The sequence below is a fragment of the Schistocerca americana genome, chromosome 7 (assembly GCF_021461395.2).
Source record: "Schistocerca americana isolate TAMUIC-IGC-003095 chromosome 7, iqSchAmer2.1, whole genome shotgun sequence".
NCBI classification, from domain to species: domain Eukaryota; kingdom Metazoa; phylum Arthropoda; class Insecta; order Orthoptera; family Acrididae; genus Schistocerca; species Schistocerca americana.
In genome coordinates, this window is record NC_060125.1 from 853,477 (window position 1) to 865,791 (window position 12,315).

Sequence of the window (12,315 nt, forward strand, 5' to 3'; positions counted from 1 at the left end):
AATTGACGATACTTGGACTTTTGACACGCACCAGTGCACTGATTAGCAGTAGATTGCCAAAAAACACCAGCAAATGCTTGGCTCCAGGTGCACGCAAATTGAAACTTGTCAAGTGTCAATCTAGCTAGCCAAAAGTGTAGCTGCACGAGAGTTTACTGTACTTGTTCTCAGATGGCAGTCACAGACGTGAACAGGTTACAATGTACTCAGTACACTACACAGTGATGCTCCCTTGTAGTGGTCTGATGTAGTCAACTGGAACATTGATGATGAGTAAGCCCTTACTTTCCAACATCAGGCCACTGTCAGATCCAAATACTCCAAAAATACAGATGTTGCAAGGTTTAACCAGGGGACCAAATGGACATCCACAATGAGGTTTCTTTCAAACTCTCATCAGATAATGCTGTCTCACACCAATATGCAGCACCTTCATATCCTCCAGAGTGATGATTCAACATCTGACGCTATTCACATCCCTTATATACCACACGATGCTTGCTAAACAGCAATAAAAAAAAAGAACACTAATGAATAATGAAGGAAAAGACAGACTGTTACTTACCATAAAGAAGATACCTTAGGCTGCAGATGGGCAGAATTAAAAGACACTTACATAAAGCTTTCAGCCACAGCCTTCATCAGTAAGTAGTAATCTGTCTTTTCCAACATTGTTGATATTCCTACTGGAGTTTCCATTGTTTCAAGGACACTGATGCTTTTCTGTGAGTGTTTGCTTTATGATGTTTTCTGCATTTTAGCTTTTTTTAAAAAAAGAAAAAAAAAAGAAAGAAAGAAAGAAAAAAAAAAAAAAAGATTTGTTGCTGGAAAACTTCTGAAGTCCAATAAAGGAGTTACAACAGCCATATATAGTTATCTGGTGGACCTTGCAGAACCAAATTCTAGGGCTGAAATATACTGTTGACCAATGGGCATTAATCAGAATGAATACTAAATAAAAAATTAAATCCAAGTTTACACAAAAAACACAGGTTCTATCACTGTTGCTTTTCATTCTATTTTGCTCTTATGTTTGCTATGACTTGTTAAGCAGAAATTTTCTTTCTATCTACAGAGTTACATTTGCTGTAATGTATCTTACCTCCATGTTGTTTCTTCTTTCTTCTCACTGCTGCCCCAATCATGGCAAGCAAGTCATCCTCACTGCATTTGCTTCGTATTGCATCTCTGAAACAACAGTTAAAACACCCGTTAAACAGTACCAGGCAATTACCACACAGTGAAATGTTGGTACACTAAAACGGAAGAAAAACTTTGCAGAAATCTTCAACAGTAATCTTGTAGTCTGCAGTAGGCAACAGCAGGATAACAAACCCACTGGACAAGAATGGGAAAGTCATGATAGAAGTTACTTTCATTTTTATAAATAAACAGGTATCTTACACAAATGCTCAAGAGTATACATAGGATCTCGGGCTGAAGAGGTGGAGCAGAAACTGACATTAGTTTTGTTGAAGAGGGAGTACTGGAACACAGCACAATTTCTTGCAAAATGAAGCCAAATTTATTGATAAACTCTTAATTAATTGCCAAGCTCACTAATGTGACCATTTTATAACAGGTACTTACTGCTTGGAGTATATGTGACTTTTCAGGCTTGCCTAATAGATCTGTTGCAAAAACACTTTGGGTTTCCCACCAGATAACATTATGCAAGTCCCTCCCTCAATATTTCAGTGACACAACGTTTTGGCATCTTCAGGTGGTGGTGATTTCCACCATCACTGCTGCAAGATGCAACTGGCAATTTCCACGTGACAGCTTTGAAATTTATCATGTGGATGACTATGACCATCATATTTAGAATTCAGAGGATTTCATAGAATACCTGAAGATGCTTAAACTAGAACTTTCAGATCTTTTAGTTAGCTCAAATGTTATATCATTACTTACAAAAGTGCCCCTGCAGCCCTCATTAGAGGTTATTAGCAGCAAGTTTGAGAAAGAAATTGTGATGCTGTTTAAACATGTGCATACCTCATCCTATTTCTTATGTAACACCAACTACTTTAATCAAGTGGACAGTGTTCCCATGGGAGATCCTCTATTTCCCTTAGTAAATATCCAACATTCCTCCTTCTGGCAGAATGCTGAAGAGACATTTGTGGTGTGGCCCACATAATACAGACACTACCTATGTCCCTGCAGCATTTGCACTCGCTCCATCTGAATATTCAGTTCACTGTGGAAGTACAAAAAGATAGCAGCTTACCATTCCTGGATGTCACGGTTAGAAGAAAAGCTGACATAGCACTGGGGCTTAGTCTCTACTGCAAACTGATACACGCAGAGTTATATTTGGGGTCCAAAAGTTGCCGTCACCCTGCACAATGTGGTAGTGTCTTACACTCCCTGGCACATAGAGCACACGTGATTTCAGATACCGACAGTCGGCCTGGTGAACTGTAACACCTAAGAACAGTGTTCCAGCAGAATGTTTATTCTTGTAAACAGATTTGCAATGTGTTCTGAGCAAAGCAAGTTCAGTGTAGGGATGTAAATGAAGATACTTAGACAAGCACTGCAAATGGCTTTCTTGCCATATTTCAGTGGCATGTTTTCAAAATTAAAAGAATCGCTAAGAGAAACAGAATCAAGTGTGTTTTTCGTCTACCAGCAAAACTAAGGAATTGTTTGTGTTCAGTTAAAGACAATCTTGACCTTAGAAAACACAGATCATATATAAGATCTGATGCCATTATGGGAAACCTTATATAGGGCAGACACCTCACATTGTGCAAGAACACTGTGTTCAACAGCGCTGACAAAAATGCCACCCAGTAAATTAATGGTAGCAGAGCACTGCCTGAATACAGGGCACCACACGTTTCCCAAGAGGACTGAAATTTTATCCTCAGCATCATCACTCTAGGACTGTGTTTTTAAGAATGAGGCATGTATCCATACGGTGGGCAATCTTACCAACAGGAATATGGAATTTTGACTAAGCACTGCCCAGAATCCAGCACTGACTGCCATGAAATTAAAACAGTAGAAACCAGATCCTCCGATGTATGACCTGATGCAGTACCTTGCAGAGAGTTAATTCAGCTCTTAACCACACGAGTGTCCAGAAGTGCAGTCATTGCCCACAACACATAAGCAGAAGGCTACTATGAATGGCATTTACATCCAACTGGGAGTGCCTGTCCACACATTCGTACTCCTGCTTCTAGCCTGACAAATTTCAATTCTGCTGTGCGAATATCACCAGCCACATCTTGCAGCAGTGATGACAGGACCCACCACTACCTGAAGATGACGAACAGTTGTGTTGGTGAAATATTGTGAGGCTTGGACAAAGTTATTCAGTGGCAAATCTGAGAAGATTTGTATACATTATTTTTCTGTGACGCAGGTAATGTGCAGCAAAATGTGATAACTTTCTGCATTTTCCTTTTTGTACATTTCAAAATACCCCAAAAATTGGTGAGAAACACTGAACATATGACATAACCAGATGACACACCCCACAGCACGTGCAGCAGTCGGGGTTGAGTGTAAATGAATTATTGAGCAGTGCAATACATTCATTTGAGCAAACAGAGCAAATTTCGAAAACATTTTGTAAATATGATCTGTTGTAAATGTAGATGTTAAAAATTATTGTCCCTGCTGTAATCAAGCAAAAGCAGTTCTGATTTTGTGTTTATTGCTTCTGTCCCTTCTCTTGTTAGTAAAGAAAACATAGGTCATTTAATGGCGATGATGCTATTCTGAAGTTTATACTCATCTACTTGTTATGCAATATGGTAGGTTTTCATTGTACTGTACTTTGCAAGAAATCAAGGAAACTGCAAGACCGGTAAATAAAATAATAAACTTCTATATATAAAAATAAAGATGAGGTGACTTACCGAACGAAAGCGCTGGCAGGTCGATAGACACACAAACAAACACAAACATACACAAAAAATTCAAGCTTTCGCAACAAACTGTTGCCTCATCAGGAAAGAGGGAAGGAGAGGGGAAGACGAAAGGAAGTGGGTTTTAAGGGTGAGGGTAAGGAGTCATTCCAATCCCGGGAGTGGAAAGACTTACCTTAAGGGGAAAAAAGGACAGGTATACACTCGCACACACGCACATATCCATCCACACATAAAGACACAAGCAGACATATATATATCTGCTTGTGTCTGTATGTGTGGATGGATATGTGCGTGTGTGCGAGTGTATACCTGTCCTTTTTCCCCCTAAGGTAAGTCTTTCCGCTCCCGGGATTGGAATTTTACTATCATTACTTTTTTTTTTTTTTTTTTTTTTTTTTTTTTTTTTTTTTTTTTTTTTTTTTTTGTACCACACATATTCCACACGGTTCATGCTCACTCCTTCAATGATACTGCCCATCCTTCTCTAGTGTGTGAGTTGTCCATGCTTTCCTGCGTGTTTGTTGGTTTAAACACCCTTGTTTCAAAAGAGAGTGACAGCTTAGATACAGTCTTGTCAACATTTTGTATTTTTATTTAGCAATTATTGTTTGAGCCTTATAGGTGAATGTCACAAGATATTGTCAACCACTGCATTCACTAGATGGGAATGGGGTTCATGGGGTTCATTTTTTAAGTTGCTGTTATCTTTTTCATCCTATCTTGGACTAGCTTTTCCATACTCCCACTCTATTTTACGTAGCCAAACAGTTATCTGCCCTTGCAAACTTGCTCCTTTACTACCAAGTCAACTAATACTGGGCAGCATAACAGAAGTTCCAATATCCAGTCTTTCACCACAGTTCACCTACACACACTTTTCACTCACTGATTTTCTTTTTTCAATGTCATAAATATTTTGCTTTCACAGGCTGCTGTGCTTTGAACATAAAATTGTAGGAACATCTGCCTCACATGTCTTTTTTTTTTTTCTTAATTAAAGAATATGTTCCTTGCTTATTCCTATTTTCTTCTGATACATTTCCATTCTCACTTTTATTTTGTTTTGATCCATTTCTTTTTTCTTTGATAGACAAGTCAAACAACAATGGCAATATGTTGCAGCCCCCTGTGTTTCACCCCAACTTACTATGAACTTACTTTTCTTAGCTTCCAATTTTATTAGTCATTTGGTTTTTAAGATACTTAAATTAATTGTTTGACCCTGTATTTTTATATCTTATTTTACCTTCGGTTGATAAAGGATTTCTGGTATGCTCACAAAGAGAGAGCTGATTCTTCCCACCCCTCACCCCCCTTACCATGTCCTGAAACAAACTTATCGCCAAGTCTTCGTCTAGTCATCAATTTAAAAGTGTCAGTTGTTGGTCCCATTGTCTAATAATTTGTACATTTATACACATGAAGTTCCAATTTTTATTTGGAACATATAGACTCTGATAATCATGAATCACAGTTCAAATGGCTCTGGGCACTATGGGACTTAACATCTGAGCCAAGGCAGGATTCAAACCTGCGACCGTAGCAGTCGCGCAGTTCTGGACTGAAGCACCTAGAACCGCTCGGCAACGGTGGCTGGCGAATCATAGTTACCATCACATGGACAGAAATACTATGTTAACTTTAATACAACACAGGGACATAGCCAAAAATGTCTTTACATAATTTCCAGTTCTGATTACTTTCCTTTAATTTAATCTCACAAATAGGTTAGTGTAACATGATGTTGACAGAGGCAAATTATATATACTCACAAATTATTTAGCTAGAGGTATCTGGTTTGTATGTCTGGGAGGGAGGAGGGTGCAAGCTGAAAACTTCGAGAAAAGATTACTCATTTCATACCTGCTGGATTTAACTGCAGTTTATCTCTTCCATATACCAACCACATACCTAATGTGCATGGCAAACAGTTTGAAAGTATTATTCTATACTCAGCATTTGGAACTATCAGTTCCTTCATGAGAGAGGAAAGAGGGATAAGTTTCTGAAGGTCTCAAAGGTCACTCAGACTCCATGACTAACGTGAGGACAAGAGGAACGAATGTGTCTATAAGAAGTTTTGGAATTTCACCTCCTGAAGGTAAAATACTGATCAGTCTGTCAGTCTTCTAGTAATTTTATGGTTTCCTCGCATGAATTTTCACTTGGACATGATTATTCTATGTTTCATCACTCACCTGAGAGATATCTCTGAATACCCAAAGAGTCACACCTCCAAATTGCCATCAGCTGTTATCTGTAAACGGTTGCACGTGCCACAGAAGTGTTCACTCATTGAGGTAATAAATCCCACACGTCCCCTGAAGCCCGGGACATGGTATGCCTGCAAAAAGAAATTGTAAGAAAATAGCTACTGCTGTTGTGTAAATACTATAAATGTGTTGCTCACCAAGTGGAGGAAGGAGAAAATGTGCATTAAGGGGAGTTTGAACGCCCTATCCTGACAATGTTAAATTTGGTGACTTAACTTCCCCGTATTTCAGGAACAACTGTAGCCATTGACAAGAAACTTTTACAGGACATTAAACTATATGTTCTGAGTCTTACAATAATTGCATTTCAGCCACTGCTTTTGGAAATGCAATTTTTTAATTACACAGTTAAAATTTTGTGTACTTTTTTGTATGTTATTCTAAATAATTTTATTTATGCATAATATTATGTTCTTCTTTTAGTTCAGAAGACTCAGAATACGTATGTTATTACTCCCTGAAAATTTTAATTCGCTACTCGAAGTAGTTTCTGAGATTTAGGGAAAAATGCAAGAGAAAATCTAAATTTTCAAGAAGAGTTTTTAAAGTTTTAATAGACTGTAACTCAATATATGCTTAACATTTTATTTTTAGTCACTCAGAAGCACCCTGCACCATACTGTATATCATCCTCTTGACCTTTTTTAAGTTTTTTCTTGTTTTCTTCTTTCTGGACTCCGTAGTGGCCAACTGTGCTGCATATAGTGCTTTACCATTGCAAACCTTGTCCATCCATTCAAATTCTCTGATGCAGTTTGCTCCAGAATTAATTCCCATATGTTGTAGCACTTTCACGCTACCAATGTTGCCATCATTAAAAGCAATAACAGCATGACTCACCCCCACTTTAGTGTCTTCATTACAAGAAAAACATTTTTTGGTCTACATCTACATCTACATCCATACTCCTCAAGCCACCTGACGGTGTAGGCTACCTTGAGTACCTCTATTAGTTCTCCCTTCTATTCCAGTCTCGTATTGTTCGTGGAAAGAAGGATTGTTGGTATGCCTATGTGTGGGCTCTAATCTCTCTCATTTTATCCTCATCGTCTCTTCGCGAGATATACGTAGGAGGGAGCAATATACTGCTTGACTCCTCGGTGAAGGTATGTTCTCGAAACTTCAACAAAAGCCCATACAGAGCTACTGAGCGTCTCTCCCGCAGAGTCTTCCACTGGAGTTTATCTAACATCTCCGTAATGCTTTCATGATTACTAAATGATCCTATAACGAAGCATGCTGCTCTCTGTTGGATCTTCTCTATCTCTTCTATCAACCCTATCTGGTACGGATCCCACACTGCTGAGCAGTATTCAAACAGTGGGCGAACAAGTGTACTGTAACCTAATTCCTTTGTTTTCGGATTGCATTTCCTTAGGATTCTTCCAATGAATCTCAGTCTGGCATCTGATTTACCCACGATCAACTTTATATGATCATTCCATTTTAAATCACTCCTAATGCATACTCCCAGATAATTTATGGAATTAACTGCTTCCAATTGCTGACCTGTTATATTGTAGCTAAATGATATGGGATCTTTCTTTCTATGTATTCGCAGCACATTACTCTTGTCTACATTGAGATTCAATTGCCATTCCCTGCACCATGCATCAATTCGCTGCAGATCATCCTGCATTTCAGTACAATTTACCATTGTTGCAACCTCTTGATATACCACAGCATCATCCGCAAAAAGCCTCAGTGAACTTCCGATTTCATTCACAATGTCATTTATGTATATTGTGAATAGCAACAGTCCTACGACACTCCCCTGCAGTACACCTGAAATTACTCTTACTTCGGAAGACTTCTCTTCATTGAGAATGACATGCTGCATTCTGTTATCTAGCAACTCTTCAATCCAATCACATAATTGGTCTGACAGTCCATATGCTCTTAAATTGTTCATTAAACGATTGTGGGGAACTGTATCGAACGCCTTGCGGAAGTCAAGAAACACAGCATCTACCTGGGAACCCGTGTCTAAGGCCCTCTGAGTCTCGTGGACGAATAGCGCGAGCTGGGTTTCACACGATCGTCTTTTTCGAAACCCATGCTGATTCCTACAGAGTAGATTTCTAGTTTACAGAAAAGTCATAATACTCGAACATAATACATGTTCTAAAATTCTACAACTGATCGACGTTAGAGATATAGGTCTACAGTTCTGCACATATGTTCGACGTCCCTTCTTGAAAACGGGGATGACCTGTGCCCTTTTCCAATTCTTTGGAACGCTACGATCTTGTAGAGACCTACGGTACACTGCTGCAATAATGGGGGCAAGTTCCTTCGCATACTCTGTGTAATATTGAACTGGTATCCCATCAGGTCCAGCGGCCTTTCCTCTTTTGAGTGATTTTAATTGTTTCTCTATCCCTCTGTCATCTATTTCAATATCTACCATTTTGTCATCTGTGCGACAATCTAGAGAAGGAACTACAGTGCAGTCTTCCTCTGTGAAACAGCTTTGGAAAAAGACATTTAGTATTTTGGCCTTTAGTCCATCATCCTCTGTTTCAGTACCTTTTTGGTCACAGAGTGTCTGGACATTTTGTTCTGATTCACCTACCGCTTTGACATAGGAGCAAAATTTCTTAGGATTTTCTGCCAAGTCAGTACATAGAACTTTACTTTCGAATTCATTTAACGCCTCTCGCATGGCCCTCCTCACATTACATTTTGCTTTGCGTAATTTTTGTTTGTCTGCAAGGTGTTGGCTATGTTTATGTTTGCTGTGAAGTTCCCTTTGCTTCCGCAGCAGTTTTCTAACTCGGTTGTTGTACCACGCTGGCTCTTTTCCATCTCTTACGACCTTGCTTGGCACATACTCATCTGACGCATATTGTACGATGGTTTTGAACTTTGTCCACTGATCCTCAACACTATCTGTACTTAAAACAAAACTTTTGTGTTGAGCCGTCAGGTACTCTGAAATCTGATTTTTGTCACTTTTGCTAACCAGAAAAATCTTCCTACCTTTTTTAATATTTCTATTTACGGCTGAAATCATCGATGCAGTAACCGCTTTATGATCACTGATTCCCTGTTCTGCGTTAACTGTTTCAAATAGTTCAGGTCTGTTTGTCACTAGAAGGTCTAATATGTTATCGCCACGAGTCGGTTCTCTGTTTAACTGCTCAAGGTAGTTTTCAGATAAAGCTCTTAAAAAATTTCACTGAATTCTTTGTCCCTGCCACCCGTTATGAAAGTTTGAGTCTCCCAGTCTATATCCGGCAAATTAAAATCTCCACCCAGAATTATAACATGGTGGGCAAATCTACTCGAAATATTTTCCAAATTATCCTTCAGGTGCTCAGCCACAACAGCTGCTGAGCCAGGGGGCCTATAGAGACATCCCATTACCATGTCTGAGCCTGCTTTAACCGTGACCTTCACCCAAATTATTTCACATTTCGGATCTCCGTCAATTTCCTTCGATACTATTGCACTTCTTATTGCTTTAAACATGCCTCCCCCTTCACTGTCCAGCCTGTCTCTGTGGTATACACTCCAATCTGAGTTTAGAATTTCATTACTGTTTACATCTGGTTTCAGCCAACTTTCTGTCCCTAGTACTATGTGGGCATTGTGACCGCTTATTAATGAGAGCAGTTCTGGGACCTTTCTATAGACGCTCCTGCAGTTTACTATTAGCACATTAATATTGTTATTCCCTGTTGCATTTTGTCTACTCCTACCTTGCCGCATCTCAGGAGGTGTCTTGCCGGGCCTAGGGAGGGAATTCTCTAACCTAAAAAACCCACATGTGCACTCCACATATACTCCGCTACCCTTGTAGCCACTTCCTGCATGTAGTGCATGCGTGACCTATTCAGGGGGACCCTACATTTCTCCACCCGATAGCGGAGGTCGAGAAATTTGCACCCCAGATCTCCGCAGAATCGTCTGAGTCCCTGGTTTAAGCCTTCCACTCGGCTCCAAACCAGAGGATCACTATCGGTTCTGGGAACGATACTACAAATAGCTAGCTCAGATTCCACCCCGCGAGGCTTTCCGCCTTCACCAACTCCGCTAACCGCCTGAACGAACTGAGGATGACCTCTGAACCCAGACGGCAGGAGTCATTGGTGCCGACATGAGCAACAATTTGCAGTCGGGTGCACCCAGTGCTCTCTATCACTGCCGGCGCGGTCTCCTCCACATCTCGGATGAGACCCCCGGCAAGCAGACAGAGTGAACACTGACCTTCTTCCCCGACCTTTCCGCTATTTCCCTAAGCGGCTCCATCACCCGCCTAACGTTGGAGCTCCCAATAACTAATAAACCCCTCCCCCCATGTGCCTGCTCGGACCTTGCTGAAGGAGTGGCCACATGTCCACTCACAGGCAGAACGGGCGATGCCACACGGCCAGCCTCCACACTGACCCTCCACCTTGTGCGCCGCGAACGCCGCTGAACCCGCCACTCCCCTTGGGAAGAGGGTGGCACAACCGCGCCCGGTATCCGCAAAGATGTGTCGACAGCAGGGTCAGTGGGTGAAGCATGTAACACCTGGGGTGTACCATGCAACGCACCAGACTCACCACTGCCTGAAGACGGCTAACCGCGGCCATCAACACGTTCAGCTGTTTGCGAACAGTGGCCAGCTCCTCCTGTGTCCGTACACAGCAGTCTCACATCCTATCCATCTTAAGAAATCAATTTACTGTAGAGAGTTAATCAACTTATAACTAGACTGCTAATTCACTAAAGGCGGCTGATAGTTGACTAAACTGTGGTTACTAGACACTTCCTGTAGAAAACAATGAAAATAGCACTACCTGTCTCTGGACTGTATTGAAAACAAACACTAGCACTACTGGCACTATGGCTGACTAAACGGACTTTCTCTGACTGTATTCAAAACAAACACAAAATCTATGGAACACTATTAGTAGCACTCGACAATTAAAGTTTCCTAAAAGCAAAAACACACGGAAGAAGAAGTTACAAGTAAGAAAAATAGAGTTAATACTTAAATCAGCATAGCTCGCTGCACAGCAGACGTGACGCAGACGGCAGTTACGATGACACTGACGCTATAAGATTATTGAACGACTCATTGGGATTTTGAGTCTGACAATGCAGACACTTCTTCAATAATTCAGGATTGCCAGGTCTCTGTAAACAGGTTTTATGATATCCACAACTGCTGCTGGGATATAATGTTTATGGCTGTATGACCTGTTTGAGTACTGGGCATTGCGGTAATTGCACCATGAACCAGATCCAGGAGGGCATGACCAACACATTCCAGTTCTGTGATAAGCTTCTCACCATAAGGCTGAGTGGCTACTACACTGTTATATGCATTTGAGTCTGCACAACCTAAGAACTTAGTGTAACACACTCCCCTTTAGTTTACAGATCGATTATAAATTTCAACAGCTGCACAGGCCTCCGTATGACTAGTTGTCCTTCATAATTTCTGTCACAGATATGCCCTTCTTCATTCCCTGATTTATACTTATAAGAATGTTTGGTTAAAATCTGGAAATCTATTAGCTTTCCAGTATCCACCACTGGTCACTGTAGCAACAGAATTCTTAGAACTTCAGCTGCGCTTCTACCAAGTGCCCCAAAAGCTACTGATATGTCAATCATACCATCGTTTATTTCAGCAGCTTCATTTGCAGCACCCTTAATTGACTCACATGCAGTGGATTTCACAGCAGCTCCAATAAATCCTGCATACTTGTCTATTTTACAAAGTGGGCGTGGCATATACATCACGACACACATTGTTTCTGCTGCAGTGTGTCCTTTGCCAATAGCTCTCAATCCATAAAACCACCTAACATTTATTTCAAAATAATTATCTTTACACTTATCAGAACTCCAAAATGAATGAGTATATTTACAACTGGCAGAACTAATGATAAGTTTCCTGGCTAGTCCATTTGATACCTCAATGTCTTCATGTAAACTAACTGGCCCACCACATACATACAGCACACACATTCACATAACACCCCTGTTACGATGTGTAGATGTATCAGAATATAACCTAACCTACCATTTACATGAGTTTTGTTTTGAGATAACTGTGTTATCACTATGTTTTATTTTAATCTTCGAAGCACTAATGGGTGTTTCTCTAGATACTCATGAGTTTGCGAGTATTTCATTGTCTGTAACTTCACACA

The 12,315-nt window shown here is 40.4% G+C and overlaps 1 pseudogene; it reads right to left on the reverse strand.

Moving 5' to 3' along the window:
- The window catches only part of LOC124622189, a 104,967-nt pseudogene that overhangs the window by 61,523 nt on the left and 31,129 nt on the right, over positions 1 to 12,315 (reverse strand).